General features: G+C 41.8%; 1 protein-coding gene and 1 long non-coding RNA gene across 2 annotated transcripts in view; both read right to left on the bottom strand.

Annotated features, from left to right (window-relative positions):
* The window catches only part of LOC135899106 (glutathione hydrolase 1 proenzyme-like), a 146,329-nt gene that overhangs the window by 44,338 nt on the left and 84,774 nt on the right, over positions 1 to 17,217 (bottom strand). The window lies entirely within an intron of this gene.
* On the bottom strand, positions 2,452 to 15,021 carry LOC135899104 (uncharacterized). The gene is made up of 4 exons (XR_010563536.2): positions 14,790 to 15,021; positions 13,216 to 13,257; positions 10,445 to 10,649; positions 2,452 to 7,758 (listed from the first exon to the last, which is right to left on the bottom strand). It is a non-coding gene; the product is annotated as an uncharacterized lncRNA (long non-coding RNA).

Below are 17,217 nucleotides of genomic sequence, written 5' to 3'. Positions count from 1 at the left end.
AGGGACTGTGCTCGCCGTTTTCGTTGAATTTTGAGTGCCACTTGTTTTGCTTGACCCAAGTTCGCCCAATAAAAAGTGAACATTTTGAAGTCCCGCTTTTGGCACTCTGCGTGACGTGATCGTCACGCACGATAACGTGACAGCTGGCGTGGGTTCTTCTCCATTAATGTACTGGACAACCCCCGATATCCGCGATCCCAACCCGAATTTCTAAGACATAATCCACGTTACTATGGACCAGCGAGTTAGCCGGATGCTAATACAATGGCTGCTGAAGCACGGACTTCTACCTGACACAACCAGAAAGATTATGACCAAGTCAACCAGCACCATGACTGACCAAGCATCACCTGCAACTATCGTACTGCAAGATACTTCATTAAAACTTCTTTCTGGGCGAGTTGGTGCATACTTGACATAAAAATTATAACAGCGCAAACAGATGCAACTACAAAGTACGCCCTCTTCTTGTATCAGAACTTGTCTCTCGTCCTTCGTACTTTGTGGTTGCATGTGTTTGCGCCGTTACAATTTTTATGTCACGTACTGAGAGAACCCAGGGAATAACTTGTCAGTTACAGCAGTCAGCGATGCACTTGTCTTCTCGGATTCAGCCGAGCCTGCAACGTGGGCCTGCGTTACTTAGCAAGCTTTTGATATTAGACCGAGTCTCCCCAGGAATAAGCAAGAGCTCAAAGGTGGCCTCAAGTAATACAAGAGCTGTTTGTCGTCGTGATCAAGGGGCCCTATAGCGTGAAACTATTACACTGTCCTTTTGTTCGAATCTCCTGACGCGAAATTAATGCAACCACCTACACAAGCATCGGACGGTAAGCCTCAGCGTTGTTTAAAAAGGCTATAAAAATTTATTAATTACATTTTACGGCCCGAAACCACTTTCTCATTATGAGGCACGCCGTAGTGGAGGACTCCGGAAATTTCGACCACCGGGGGTTCTTCAACGTGCTCCTAAATATAAGTACACGAGTGTTTTCGCATTTCGCCCCCGTCGAAATGCGACCGCCGTGGAAAAGCCTATCAAACGCTCCCCTCGTTTATAGGAGGTAATTTTTGTTTGCTCTCTAAGCAAATAGAATTGCCCGCGTTGAGCATATTTCTTATTGCATTGGCTCACGAGACGCGAGAACCCCGCTAAAGTGGCGAGAAATTCGATTGGGGCTATGCCAGCACAAAGTAGATAACTGGACGGACACGGTGGTGCCGGCGTCTGCGATTGGTCCGCTTCCCTTTCCTTAACTTGCGGTGGTTGGTTGAAAATCACGGCCGCGTGCAATGGAAATTCAAAACGCCGCCAGCACCGGTTCTTAGCTAAGAAAAGTTGGCGGGGCTACGTCGTATATGAGCGGAAATGGCTCGATAACGTTATACTTACACGGAAAGCTTTGTACCATATTCAAATAAATCCAAGCTCCCCAGCAGCTGTGAGTAGCAAGCGCCGGAGTGATCAGCAGGATGCAATGTTCTGTTCCTTTCAGAACGTGGCAGTTTCTGACTATTGAGAAAGAAATTTCAATTTTGTTCGGCATACTAATGCGTCTTTACCGCGTACATGTCAGTTTGAAGAGATGAGTTTACGCAGCCCTTACAAAAAAAATTGTTGAAAGGTTATTGAGATATCATTGTTCAACGTCAACAAATGACCTTGAAAGATCATTGGGGAATTGTTGAAACAGCATTGAGGAAATTGTTGACAAGTGTTGATAATTGGCCCGCGACATTCTGTCGAAACATCATTGTGGCCTCTCAATTTGAAAGATCGTAGGCATATCGTTGAAACTATGGTGTATTTCAATGTTGAAAGCCCATTGAAGCATTGTTGAAGATGTGTTGCCTGTCGATATTGAAAGCTAATTGACGTATTGTTGAAACGTGTCGTTTGTCAATGTTGAAAGCCCATTGAAGCATTGTTGAAGCTCAAACTTGAAAGCCCATTGACGTATTGTTGAAATGTGTTGTTTGTCAATGTTGAAAGCCCATTGAAGCATTGTTGAAGATGTGTTGTCTCAAAATTGAAAGCCCATTGATGTGTTGTTGAAATGTGTTGTTCATTAATATTGAAAGCCCATGGAAGAATTGTTGCAGATCTGTTGAACATCAACACAAATTATGTTGAAAGCCCTTTATGCCCCACTGGGTATTTAGCAGTTTAAACCTGCACTTTCCTTAAAATACTGTTGAGCTATGTTGCATATAATTACGTTTGATGTCACGTTGGTATGTTTGCTGTGAGAGGGCAGGGATAAAATTTAAATACAGGGGTTTTGTATCGCAGGCCTCTGCCACCCTGGGCTCAAAAGCATGCTCCCAGATCGCCTGTAATAAACCATATTGTAAAACTGCTAGCAGTACTGTTATGCCACTTTTTTCAATTGTCAGAGTGGATGGACCTCCACAATATTAAGAGTGCTGAACTGATGCAGACAAAAACCATTTTTCTAGGTGAACTGTTTATTTGTAAACAAACATCTGTGTAAATGTACAACCATTTGTAGTTTGAGCACATCAGAAACTTCTTAAATACTATTGCACAGTACAAACTTCCTGCAGCTTGACACCATAACAAAACAGAATACTGAAGATGTAGTCTGTGTGGCCCTCAAGTAAAACTCATTTCTCAAAAGAAATAAATTTTTAAAAATAAATACCTAAATTAAATGTAGAAGCAGACTGACATGACTGTTAATAAGAGCACTCAAAAAAGGCACTTGCTTTCTCTATTTGGGAGCCAGTGGTACTATTACTATGGCACGATTTGCTTGAGCCCACAGCACTCAACTGAGACCTGATATGCAGGGTGGTTATCTTTAAGTTTCATGGAATTTATTAAACAAGGACTGTTGCAGCTAACATAATTCTAGATACAGAGTGCCAAACATTATTTGCATGAGAAATCAAGACACCATAGTCAGCTGATTAAGAGAAACTCAGTTCCTAATAAAGCTTTTCAAATTGTAGACGGTAATTTTACAAGGTGTATGCACTTAGAACGAACTTTCAGAATGACACCAGTAACGAGACACATGCCATCAAACTGGCTGTAGAAATGCACTGCTGTAGCACTTACTTTTTTTTAACAGAACGCACTGTTATGCATTGAAGCACAAAAGTAACTGGAATGCCCATGTATTTCTCACATTTATGGAAAAATTTCGCAACTGGTGTCATCCTGGAAATTAATTTCAAGTGAATATGTCTTTCAAAATCACTGGCTACAATTTGCAAACTGAAATATGTGCCGTGATGTGATAAGTGAATTAATAAATTTATGAGAATCAGTTTAATGTTTCCATTTCTTGTGCTAGTAATCTCCACCTCTGAATAATCCAGCTCAAGAAAAAAAATTATGCTACCTGGCACAGACAACTTAAAGATTGTAAAACTGAAAAAGGATCACTGTACAATCCTTATTTGTTGCTTGAATGGTATGTGCCAATTTCGGTAAACGTTACATACTTCTGAAACATGGCAATCACAATAAGTAATGCTGATGGGAGCAATTTATTATGCTGCATTGCTGTTGCATGATCCAGTTGTGTTTTCCGCCATGATAACGTTCCTGCGCAGGTCATTCCATATCAAGCGACTTATTCATATTAACTACTTCAGATTTTTATATGGAAAAAAAACAGCTATTAGTGATGTGCTGGAATCAAAGTTACTCCTTGTGAGAGTTCCATTACAATTTTATTCACTGCCACAAAAAAATAACGAAAGAATTCAGAAAAAGATATGGTTTCATGCAAACATGAAAGGCACATCATGCCATTACCAGATATCTTTCGTTGCATTTTAAATTTAAGCCGACTTATACCTATTAATTTTACTCATGTATTTTAGAAAGCAATAAGTTATTTTTACAAAGTTATGTCAAATGCAGTTTTTATTGAACTCTGACAATGGCACAGATGCACTTGCAGGTGTGCGATTCCATGCCGAATCGACCAGCGTTTTTTTGACAGCACACATATAGCTGAAACATTACTATATGTTTACTAGAGTTCAAAACTCGTTACCCACTTTTATTTATTTTTGCCAGATATTTTGTAGCACTTTGGTGACAGTTTAGTTTTCCTGCTCAGCTGAGCTAGAGGACATCAATCAACATTCTTCTTCAAATGCACATTGTATTGATCGAGGCCTTCAAATGGTGTGCGTGGAAATACGGTGAAGTGATGCAACTGCCAAAATAGCCAATTTTTTAAATATTTGAATACTTCAATTGCTTTCGGCACCGGCAAAAATGAGTCAAATTGCAATCCGTTAGTTTTTTTTTTCGTAACGAAAATTCACAGGACAGAAATTAAATACAGAATGGTAGCCCAGGTGACATAGCATAGCAAAAAAATGTGAAGCTTTGAAGGTTCAGCTAATCGCCTGTAAAAAAAACCAATTTTAATCTTTTGCAAGAAGCTTCATGTTGAAGGAAAAAACAGCTTTCATGGTTGGCCAAAAAGTATGTGATACATTATTGGATAGCTCTACATGTCTGCTATGCATGTGTGAAGTTAAAAAAGGCATTATTTTTAAATGCGAGAAATTCTTTTTTGAAATTTTGTCAGCATCGACTTTTCTCGGATGTGCGCACTGCTTGCCGGCTGGGAATGCAGACCACAAAGCTGGCTTCGTCTCCACACAGATGACAGAGAAGCGGTGTTAGTGTCTGCATTTTATTGCCAAGGGACACATGCTCTAACGCAACGAGGCTTGTGTTTGGTGTGGGCCAGGTAAACCATACAGCCATTACACATAAAATATCAATACGAGGTCTGTTAGAAAAGTATCCGACCTTTGGCTGAAGAAAAAAAAAACTGGGATAACTGGAGCGTTGGAAACCTAATCACTCTCAAAGTAGTCTCCTTGGGACTCCAGCCACTTCTCCCAGCGGTGCTGCCATTGTTAGAAGCATTCCGAGAAGGCCTCTTTCCGAATGGAGTTTAGCTCAGCTGTCGTTGCAGCCATGTCTTCTCTTGTCTGCAATTGTGCTTCTTTCAATGGCCTCTTGATTTTGAGAAATAGCCAGAAGCTGCAGGCGGCCATATAAGGAGAGTAAGGACCCTGTCGAACTACAGGAGTCTGGTTTTTCGCCAAAAGAGTCTGAATCAAGTGCGAGAAAAGCATTGTCGTGATGGATGCGCCAATTTCCTGTTGACAACTTTGGTATCTTGCGCCACACAGCATCACATAGGCCATGGAGGACATCCCTGTAGTAGTCTTTAGTGATTGTTTGACCCTGTGGTGCGTACCCGTGGTGTACCACACTGCGGGAGTCAAAGAAAGCAGTCAGCAACACTTTAACGTTGATGCGCACTTAGCGGTCTTTGGTTGGTGACGTGGAATGCTTCCACTGTAATGACTGGGATTTGGTTTCCCGGTCATAAACATACATCCAAGACTTGTCACCAGTGATTATGATGTTCGTGAAGTTGAGGTCACTGTTTGTGGAATCCAGCATGTCTGTGAGACTTCAACACGAAGTTGCTTTTGCTCCACCATGAGCAGCTTGGGAACGAATTTCGGGGCAAATCTCTTCATGGCCAAATCTTCGGTGATAATGGAATGTGGATAAAATGTGCTGATGCCCACCTCTTCCACAATTTCTTGGATAGTCACACGACGGTCCCGCATCACCACAGGGTTCACTTAGGCAATGACCTGGTCATTTCGGCATATTGATGGCCGACTGGAGCGTGGCTCGCTCTCCACCGATGCGTGGTCGTCTTTAAACTGGTTGTACCACTCCTTAATCTGTGTGCTGCTCATAGCGCAGTCACCGAAAGCAGTCTGAATCTTCCGAATGGTTTCCACGTGGCTGTCGCCCAGTTTCTGGCAAAATTTGACGCAGTAGCACTGCTCCAGTCGCTCCGCCATTTTCCTTGCAATAAAAAAACGACGAGAGCACTGTGTACTACCTCATTCAAATGCTGCGTCCCAGCAATTCACGCTATTGGCAGGCGGGAAAAAATTCGTGCATGCGCGAAAAGGTTCAAGGGTGGCTGATGAAAACGCGCTTGTTTCATATTCATCAGGTGTCTGCAAAAAAAAGTCAAATACTTTTCTAACAGACCTCGTACGTATTAATATGTGAGGGAATCCTGCAGTGTTAAAAGATATCTTTCATACAGTTTACAAAAAGAAATATCGGCTATTATGTAGACAGTAAATCCAGGAAGAGCGCTGATATTGTTCATACAAAGCATTTTAAAGGGCATGTCGCACTGCAATGCAACACAGAGGGAGCAGGACACTTCTGCCCTGCTCCCTGGAGCCCAATGATGATGCAAGTAGAAAACACCTTCATAATTAAGACTGAAAACCTACATAAGTGTGAACAGATTCTTGTGGTGTTGTTTGCTACCACTGTTTCAGAGCCAGAACGTGTTCACCTATAAAAGTCATATTTGCCTTGTTCAGTCTGATGTGGTCAGACACCACTGGCGACCACTTTTTGCATTCATGTTAAAAAAATACAAGTTGAGACTGCAGCTGCAGCGCTTGACGTCACCTGCCTTCGCAATGATAAAAAAGGCAGTCAGTTTGTTGAGTAGTTTTTGTGGCTAATTATATTAACAATCTTTCCTTGCTAGCTGACATGGCTTCATATATTTATGCTATATTTATGCTGTATGTGTGATCCACAAATGAACATTAGAGAAAATAATTTATTGCACTTAAAGAATACCTTTTTGTTACTTGTCACATGCATAGCAGACATGTAGGGCTGTGTAACGATGGGCGACATACTTTTGTGCCAACCTCCAAAGCTAATTTTTTACCTTCAACACGAAGCTTCTTGCAAAAAATTGGAACTTTCAGTTTTTTTAGCTGATCAACTGAACCTACAAGGCTTGAAATATTTTGCAGCTATCCCAAGTCAACCAGTCTGATTTTATATTTATTTTGTGCCTTCTGTATTTCCCTACATTAGAAGAAAATTCAAACTTTGCAAATTTTGGCAGTCACACCACTTGTCTCTTGACATGAACATCATCTGAATATCTGGATCATACAATTTCCCTTTCAAAAGAAACGTGTATCAGTGCCTTCTAGCTTAGCTGGGCAAGAACAATAAATTTTTGCCAAAATTCAAAAAAATTTTTGCGAAGGAAAATAAATGGGGAGCAAGAGTTCGGAGTTTCAACTATATCTGTGATGGTCAAAAAAACGCTGGTTGGTTGCCCTGGAATGACTCAAGTGTATGTATGAAAGCAAATTTTCTCAAAATTTTTCTTATTGTACCTACTCAAAATCAAGCAAACTTGAAATGCTTTGCCATAGTGGAACAGTTCTTGACAAAATTGGGTGGTTTGGCATGAAATGACTTAAGATACTTAAAAAATATATTAATAAGGAAACACTATCCTTACTGGAACCATATCAAAAACTAACATAAAAATGTAGTGAACTATAACAAAGCACAGCACTTGTATTCTGGATTAAGCAATCCAATGTGGGCTTCTCAGGAGACTTGCATAATTAGCATAAATAAAATTAACATAAAAATGTCAAGGCATAGAAAGGCACAACATTTGTATGCTCATTTGAGAAATCCAAATTGAGCCCTTCAGGAGACTAACATAAAATATAAAAATGTCGAGAGTTACAAAAGCACAACACTTGTGTTTTGGTTTGAGCTGTCCAACTTGGGCTCTTGAGAGGCTATTGGTCCCATGCGAGAAGCGAGGCCAGAGTTCTTTACATAGGGCATGTTGGTACCAGGAAACTTGCGACACGTGAAGCCTGCAACAAGAAGAAGCCAGAACAAGTTTTAAAAAGGAACTTCTACATGCAAAAGAATGGCATGCAATATGCCCTTGTTATAATGAAATTGATTTATGTATTTGTGTAGCTTAATTCCAACTTTCCACGGGTACAGCTTTGCAGCATGACCATTTAAATTGATTCTGTGTGGCACGGCACTCCACTAAGTGTCAAATGCAGGAAAGGGCAAAGAGGAACAAAACACTGTAGCAAAATAACTTTACGAATATCCTCAATGTCGAAGATGTGAACTTTGCTTGCTGAGAAACAAAATGGTGAAAAAAATTCATGTTGTTCATAAATAAACCTGAACTGACAATTAAATTATTTCTTGTAACTTTCATAATTAAAATGTGCAGCATTTAACTGTGCTTTTCCATGCTCCAAATACAATACTGTCATGTCACTACAATTGAGTGTAGCTTCATTTGAAGTTAGGTTTCCTGAGTTCACATGCAATCGGAATGTACTTCTCGCCTTACAATGACTTAGGACTTTCTACATTAAAGAAGACACTGCTTACAGCAAAGTATGTTTTCTGCCTCAACGATTGAATTACTGTTATAATGAGGATTCCATGTAGTTGTGCACCAAGCTGCTTAGCATGAAACATGCAGAATGTGACAGATACGAAGAAATGCTGTCTTTTAAGAGCCATATGCCATAGGACTGACTTCTTTAACCCTTTTAGGGTTTACTGCCGTACATCTGTGGCTGTGACGGAACGTTCTGAAAAAATTTGCCGTTTCAGAACAAAGTGTTGCCTAGCATCCCACTGGAGGTGCTGCAACCTTCTGAGGCTTCTAGAAAATATTCTTAAAGTGCTGTCGCTCCATGGGTTTCTCCAAAACTGATTTTCACTTAGCTCCTTGGTGTCTGTCATTGCAGTAATTTGGGAGTGTTGCCACAAGTTTTTGTAAGTTTCATTACACAAAAAAATTATGCTGCTTTATCCTGCATAAAAAAATAAAACATCTAAAACTGCAAATACTGAAATGGTATTGCCACTTCATCGTTATTTAAAAATATTATTTACCACTTCATTTTCTCGGAACGTCACTCTGAAGAACTTAAATCTGCAATAAAAATATTAAGAGTGCACGAAAAGTGATTTTTGAGGCTAAACCGAATAATGCTAGAAGCAAATCAAATAATGGATAGCTTCTGAATAATGAACAGCTGATATCACAATTAATGTAAGATGAGGCTCACAACCTAGTATTATTAATGTTTGCAAGTTTCTGTCATTGTTATGTTATGAAGAGCTGTTTATTAAAAGCACAAATGGAGCAGCAAAAGGTTTCTTCACATGCACAGGACTCTTCAGTAAGCATAAATGATTGCTGTACAGCCTCTAAAGTACAGCTACTTAAGTAATGTAGCCTGGTCTGCTATTCTTACAAGTTCTTACGTTTTATGTCTATACTATGTTATTGGACGTGAAAATTTACCGTACTTTGGCTCAAATTTCATGTTTTATTGGTGTTTCGAAATATTAGAATACTCACATTTACAAATAGTGACCATTCAAAGACTAAATTGAATAGGACACTATTCAATTCGAAAGTTTTGAGCATTTGCAAACCACGAAAAATATTAGCTCCTAAATTAGAGAGGCATATTTCTCCCCAAAATGTGACCCTCAACGGGCTAAACGAGAGCGACAGAAAAGCCCATTCATCTTTTTGATTATTTTAAGCCCATAATCTACTTGGCAATGGTTCATAATAACCCTGTTAACAGGTAGGTGAAGTAAGGAAGCAGGAATCAATTCTAACAATTTCAGAATGGGAGTAGTGGACATGTCTGATGGACTGTAAGAAGCTTTATACATTAGGCCCCAAGAGCCTATTTTCAATTTATTGAAGTATATGGGGAAAAGCCACATAAATATTTTTTTTTCATATCTTAGAATACAAAGTGATAAAGTGTGCGTTAATAAATACGAGTCATAGGTTAAGTGCTTAGAATGAGTAAGCGCCCACTAAACATAGTACTGTTGACAGCAATGCTTGCAACTCTGTCAATGTTGTTTCTTTGATCGAAACAACCAAAAGAAAATTGCCACACCACTCAGGTTCCCTCTGCTAAAAGGCTGCTGTCTGGCATCACATGGACCTCCTTCAATATAGGAGCAACCTTAATTCGATGTGGTCTGTTAAAATTGGTGAAACTACTGTTTCACATCTCAGAACCTGGAGAGCTGTTTTGATTTCTGCAATTTGGTGAACGTGCTCCTGCTCGAGCTGAGCAGTAACCACACTTGAGCATAGCTTCTCCGCAATTCATGTATTAGAATAACACTTTCAGGCTAATTAAACATGTCCTCCATGCCAATAGATTTGGAGCGTGCTTCACAGACAACTATTCCTTGCAATGACAGCCATGTAGCACTGCTAATGCGCCAATGCAGCTCATGTTATGTGGTGGAGCCACTAAAAACTTTCAGCAGTGAAAGCAGCTTTCAAATTTTAGAAGCATTTGTGTATGGCGGCATTACGCACTTATGATCATATGAACAGTCATTCCAAATAGTAGGCTATCGTAGCACACAACTGCGCACACGGGCTACTTGAAAGTCGTTTGTTATGCCAATGGCAAGTTCATAATTTTAGAAAAAAATGTGAATGTAAAAATGCAACCAGAAAGGATATATGGTACTTGCCTATAACAGCACTGACCCTGGTGAGGTCAAGAGCCCTTTTTGCCCCTTGGTGTTATTTCCAAAGGCCAAATGGCCCATGAGCTCCTCCTCTGTGAACACATGGTGAAGCAAGGCCCTTGCAAACTTTCCTGGTCCACCGTGGCAGGCCATGGTAAGCTGTGCCAGGATAACCTTCTCAATGTGCACTCCTTCAACCTATGTGAACCTGCACGTTTAAGTAAATGTTAGCAAAACAGTTTTAAGCCTTCCAAGCACATTCACACAACAGCCCTACTGCAAATAAATTAAAAAAGTACCTGTTGCAAATCTAGAATGCTAAACTGGACTTCTTACACGCTTCTTATGCTGTCCGGATGCCACGTTTCAGAAGAACAATCCAGCACAAACAAGAATAATAAACCAAAGTATCCAAACATCTAGTACTTGAAAAAGGGGAGTACCAGCGAAACACAAATGACACGCACACAAGGAAACGGCATTAGACACGGACTCCCTGTCTAACGCCTCTTCCGTGTGTGCGCGTCCTTTGTTTTGCTGGTACCCCCCTTTTTCAAGTTCATCATGCACCAACTGGCCCAAGAGCTTGAGCTAATGCACATCTAGTACTATTTATTGTGATTACCATTCTTAGGATACTTCATATTTTCAGGTCTCTATTTTCCCATCCATTTGTGTCAATAGGTAGCCCATGGTCTAATGGGGAGATTGGGCTGCTATGTTGAGGGAAGAGTTCAAAATCAACCGTCAGAACAGCTTGGGTGACTGGTTATGCGACCCTCGGCATATGCCACTTTTCAATGAATCTCTTTCCCGCTATCTTGGGCAACTGCTGCTGCTTGTGTTGGCAAGCAGCATTAGGAGCTCGAAGAGGGACATGATTGTCGATCATTACTAAGATTACCACTACACATCATGTTCACTTGCTGTGCTCCAGATGTAATGTGTGAGGATTCCACTCCACTGTATGAAATGTACATAAGTTGCAAGGACAATATGTGCCAACCACCACCTCAATTAAATTAATCGACTCGCAAAGCACAGGCTGCACAAGATCACGGAGTGAACTCAGAAGTTTGTGGACAGTCAGTTGATGTCCATGTCAGGGACTTCTAGGGAGACTCGGTCATTTCCTCGATGTGCATCATCGTGCCGTCACACATTGTATTACAATTCTGTCTGTTTTGTTGTACCACCGTTCTAATGGTCATCACGTATCACCACAATTCAATATATAAATAGACACTTATATCTACTGTTTATTTAATCTTTATGGAGAATACTTTGAGCATGAGTTTCTGCAGAGATCATGAATTCTACAGCTTAAAGGAGCACTAAAGAAATATAAATTAATTAAATTCTGGCATTTTAAGTGCCAAAATGACAATCTGATGTTTAGGCACGCCATAGTGGGGAACTCTGGACTAATTTTTACTAAATTAGGCTGCAAGGTACCTGGGCAGTTTTGTATTTACCCTCCATCAAAATGCGGTTGTTTGATCCTGTGACCTCGTGCTTAGCGGAGCTGTGCCAACACCCCTAAGCAACTACGGCATGAAAGCACTATAGAGAAAAATTATTTTAGATGTATCTGTACATGACCTTCCTACAATTCAATAGATTCACTCATACCGTGACAAGAGGCCGAGTAAACTGTAAAAGCAGCAAGAGGAAAGATTGGTGGCAGTGCTGCCTTGAAGTTACCACACCCGCTTGCTGTGACGTCATGGATTTAGATGACGTCTGTTCAGGTGTAGCAATTTTTTTTACAAATAAAGATGTTCTTCATCATATTCCAAAAACCCAAATAAAAAGCGTCAGGAACATTTACAGAACCAATACAACCAAAGTATGAAAAAATACTTGGAATCCATGATGTGACAATGAGGTGTCAGCACGAAGATTTTGGGGCGATACTCAGAAAATTAAACTTTGAGCTTTATTTTCTCTAATAATCAAGCAACTACCAAGAAATTTACAGAAGTAGTTATTTAAGACGATGCTTTATTTAAAATTCATTTAGGGTGTCATTAGTGTCCCCTTAATACAAAACAAGGAATGCACTTGGCTGCGTAATAGGTTAACATGCATCACTGGTTCTCATTAAGGTAGGATTATCAGTATAGCAAAGGGCATGCACTGGCTGCTCCAGAGGGGAGCCCTTCCACTTCCCCTCAACCTTCCAATTTCCAATTTATGAGCAGTGATGCAATTTCTGTATCTTAACAAGACATAATGCCAAGATAGAGCATGGTGGTGACCGGCACTTCGCACCATCCAGCTCGGCATCAATCTTTTTGGAATTTGGCCCTTGAAATGCAGAAAGCCCCGATCATTGCTCGTTCTTCAGCCATCTTTCTCGAAGGGTGCTGCTGTTCTGGTTTGATACATCTAGCAGTGCACTGCTGTATGACATAGGCCATTATACCTTCGTTCTGGTAAAACTATAAAGATGTTCACTCATGTAGACCACTAATGTCCACACTAAGTTTCATATCAGGCATATACACTGAAAAAGACACATTCTGCGTTTAATATGTTCACAAGTGACACTGAATTCACTCCCAGTCCCGGTGCAGTTGTTAAGTCTTTCAGCTGAGTGCTTAAAGGCACCATGTCTCCTAATGAAGGCACTCTGCACCAATTGATCACTGGAGCAAATGCCTTGCAGTTGCATCAGCAATGTTTTTTTTCCTGCTTCCTGCAATACATTTTCACGGCATCACTGTATTTGATCATGGTGACGCTACAGAATGGATGACCAAAGAATTCACCTTTAGCGTGCCAGCTGGGGCGTCTCCCAGCTCATTTTGAATCTGAAAAAAGATGTCAGTATTAAAACGTGAAGCCACGATGCAGCAAAACCGACAATCAAAAGAGCTACATGGACCATTAGGCTGACATAAATGGACGGATACAAATGACTAGTCATCGAATACACGAAAGTGTGGCTGCTCTTGCCAATGGCAGTGTGAGCTTGTCAAATAATTTATTTCACATTCCTCTACTTATATTAAAAATTATTTCCACGCATCTACTTAACTGTTATGGCCACATATTAAAGGCAGCTCCTTCATATAAGGCCCCAGTGTTACATTCTTTAACTCCCCGTCTACCATGCTACTGAAGTTTTGCTTACACTCAAAGAAAGAATTTCACAGACCTGCTCTTTCGACAAAAAACATTATTCCAAGCTTGTGGCAAAGCGTCGTCATTTAGTTCACAACGATGCGCTCCCCTTTCAATCTGCTCACTGTGTAGTGCTCGAATTCAAAGCAAAAATGGCTTGTCGACATAACTAGCTACTTCTATGGTCACAAGAAACAATGCTAATTATTGATGTTTATGTTGCCGATAACATATACATGCCGCCTCGAAACACAGTGGGACGACAAGGCAGATATGCCAGGCATTTATCTCGTTCCTTTACTGATTTTAAAACTTTGTTACATCAATCAGTTACTAAAGTGCGAAAAGCTGAAATTTCACGCTGTTACATTTCTTTAATGTTCTATCCCAGTAAAGTAGGACCTGGAGTGCCATGAAATCTGCCTTTCCGTGAATGCAGAGTACCTACGCGAAGCCGTTTGGGCGAAGCACTCGATGACACCGAACGGAGAAGATAAAAAAAGAAAGTTGAATGCGCGCTAACAGGTGGAAAACAAAACACACGCGGTTGGCAAGGCGTATAACTCGGTGATTTCGCAGCACTCTGTGGCATCACCCCTATTGTATGTCACGTATCGCATAGAATCGCGTGTACACACTTGAATTTTTTTATTATTGCGAGACAGCCTCCTCTGTGTTTTCCGGTCGCGCGAACGTCGGCCGCACGGCGTGACAGATAGTGGCGTTGAAGCACCGCGGTGTCACTCGATCCTGAAGGGAACAGCGCAACAGAATACATTTTCGCTGATCCCCCCCCTTTGTTGCTACAGCTCACTCACACGCCTTGTACTAGCGTGGCGCAAACGAAATATCTTCGATTACAGTACAGATCGGATGGTTTCAGGTCGCATTGTTATGCGCTCATTAATAAGGCTAACTCAATCGGTGCTCGAACACCGTATCAGAAATCATGGCGTACAACAGCCCTGTTTTAGCTGGCACCACATAGCTGCCTTACGTCACCACAAGCGGAGAGTAAAGTTAAACCAGGACAAAGCTCCACGTTATATATCACAAATCTAGTGCTGTACAACCAATTCTCGCAACGGAAGGATAGTGCTAGGAATGAAAACTAGAAAAGAGGCCCGCGGAAAACACGCACAGGCGCTGAACTCATTTCCGGGCTCCCGTACACCGCTTCGCAATGGACGAACAAGGGGAATTCGAAACATCAACTCACCTTTGATGACGCTGAGTCGGAGGCGATCATGGCGATCTTCGAGGCAACAAGCCCATAAAAAGCGAGCAACACGCAGGAATATTCCAAAGATGTCACAGCGAAGCACACAAAGAACGCAGAAAAGCAGGAAGCTTTCAAGCGAACAGCGTACACGAACTCGCCGGAATGCTCCAAGCATCAACACCGCAAACGCGCAATCATACATGTACACTCATACAAATACACGCTTATATTATCATAAATTGTACTATTTGATAACAAATTCTGTGATGTCATGTTATTACAGAACAATTGTTGCGCTTTGCATGTGTATGAAAGTTTTTTGCTTCACTTCTTTGATGAACTACTTTCTTTAGCGCAGTAACGCGGTGCACCGGCCGGAGCTAATGGAGTGCGCGGGAAAAGGCGCCAAATTCAAACGTCGCAAACGCCGTGCTAATTTGTGCGCGCACAGTTTTCGTCGTTTGGATTTTAAAAAAAAGTAATGCGTGCCGCAACCATGCGAACTGAACTATTGACCAGAAAAGTACAGAAACGTCGCTGTTTGTGCTTCTTATTTCGACGTCACAGCAAACTGCAGGCGGTCTGTCGTCCCATTCTTTTAAAGGGACACTAAAGGGAAACAATAAATCAGTGTAGACTAATAAAGCATTGTTTGAGAACCCTGCAGGCAGTCATTTCAAGAAAATAGTTTGAATATTAGATGAGAAAATGAAGGTCCAAGTATCAGTATTTGAATTTCGCGCCGAAACGCCAGCGCCGGTACGTCAGCGTGACGTCAGGTATTCCAAAGTTTGTTTTCGCATTTGGGCCGCGTTGGCTGAATAAATGTTCCCGAAACTTGGCATGTTTAATATTTGGTTCCTTTAGAACACAATGTAGTGAATCTGTACCGCTATATATGATTAGTAGGCCCTAGAAGATGCCATCAAAATCCATGACGTCACAGCCCCCAGGTGCGGGAACTTAAGTAGGCGTCGCCACCCGTATTTCGTTCTTGCGTTTTTTCTCGCTTACCAAACGTCCTATCGTTGTAAGGGTGGTGTTTTCGGTGTTGTAGAACGGTGATTTACTGATGCAGAAGAAATCACTTTTCACTTTAGTGTCCCTTTAAACATTTGTGTGTGTGCTTCTGCGCTGTGCGATTTGTCACCGAGAACGTATAGCAGCGCAGATTCTGCTTGGTGGCCGAGCAGATTCCCAACACATTCGTCACATACGTCACAGAAAAGAATGTGGCCTCCATGTGAAATATGATTAAAATGTGTCCTGTCCCTTACTTTGTGGTTGCATGTGTTTGCGCTGTAAACGTTTTTATGTCAAACACATGTGAAATATGAGCACGATGACATACATATCAGCCAAGCTTTTCGTTTCGTTCTGTGCGTGCTAACGGGTAACATCTAAGCGATACGCACTCTGTAAAAACGATGTTCACTCCTTTATCCGCCGCACCCACCGTGGTGGCATAGTGGCCTGAGGTGTTGCGCTAATAACCCGAGTGCTTGGGATCTAATGCCGGTCGGGGCGGCTGCATTTCGATGGAGGTGAAATGCAAGAACATCCGTGTACTGTGCGTTCGGTGCAGGTTAAAGGACCCCAGATGGTGAAAATAAATATGGAGTTTCTTACTACGGTGCGGCTCATAATCAAAGCGTGGATCTGGCACGTCAAACCCCAGACTTGAATTTTGTTAACGTTCTCCGCCACCTTGACCATATTTAACATGGAGGCATGCAATGCCGTTTCCTAACACACAGCCAGGGCACTGCCCCCTTATAATGGACGCCGATGGAAATGCAGGATGCGTCCAATCATCGGTTGTTTGTCACTGCTAGTAGAGACGTTTGTCTTCTCAAACTGCATATATATATATATATATATATATATATTGTTACGTCCAAGCGCGTCAAAGGGGCGCGGGGAACAAGAAGAGAGGGGAAGAGGAGAACGAAGACGGTGCAGCGGCCATTCCTGTTGTTCGTAGCCTGCCGTTCCTGCTCTCGCACGCCTGAATAAACCCCTTTTCCCCGTGCTTGCAACGAATTGGTGGACGGTGCGGGGTACAGCTCGTAACCACGGAGCCTACGCTGCTACAACTTCGCCGAAGCCGTCGACTTGCCGGACTTCCGCCACCATCACCTGACATGACTGAATACGCCTGCCAGATTCCCGAAGGTTCTGACGCGGCTTCAAGGCCAGCACCTGGCGTTCCGTGGCAATACTACCGGGTGCCACTCACTTTCGGAGGAAAAGCCGGAGAAGATGTCGACGAGTGGCTCACAAACTACCGAAGGGTGAGCCGATCTAATGGTTGGAACTCGACCGCACAGTTGTCAAATGTTGTGTTTTCCCTTACCGACACAGCACTCGTCTGGTATGAGAATCACGAAGACACGCTCACTTCATGGGAGCTTTTCGTAGAGGA

The sequence above is a fragment of the Dermacentor albipictus genome, chromosome 7 (genome assembly GCF_038994185.2).
Source record: "Dermacentor albipictus isolate Rhodes 1998 colony chromosome 7, USDA_Dalb.pri_finalv2, whole genome shotgun sequence".
Taxonomy (NCBI): Eukaryota; Metazoa; Arthropoda; class Arachnida; order Ixodida; family Ixodidae; genus Dermacentor; species Dermacentor albipictus.
Note: the sequence above shows the minus strand (reverse complement) of the source record. Positions and strands in the feature narration are given on the sequence as shown.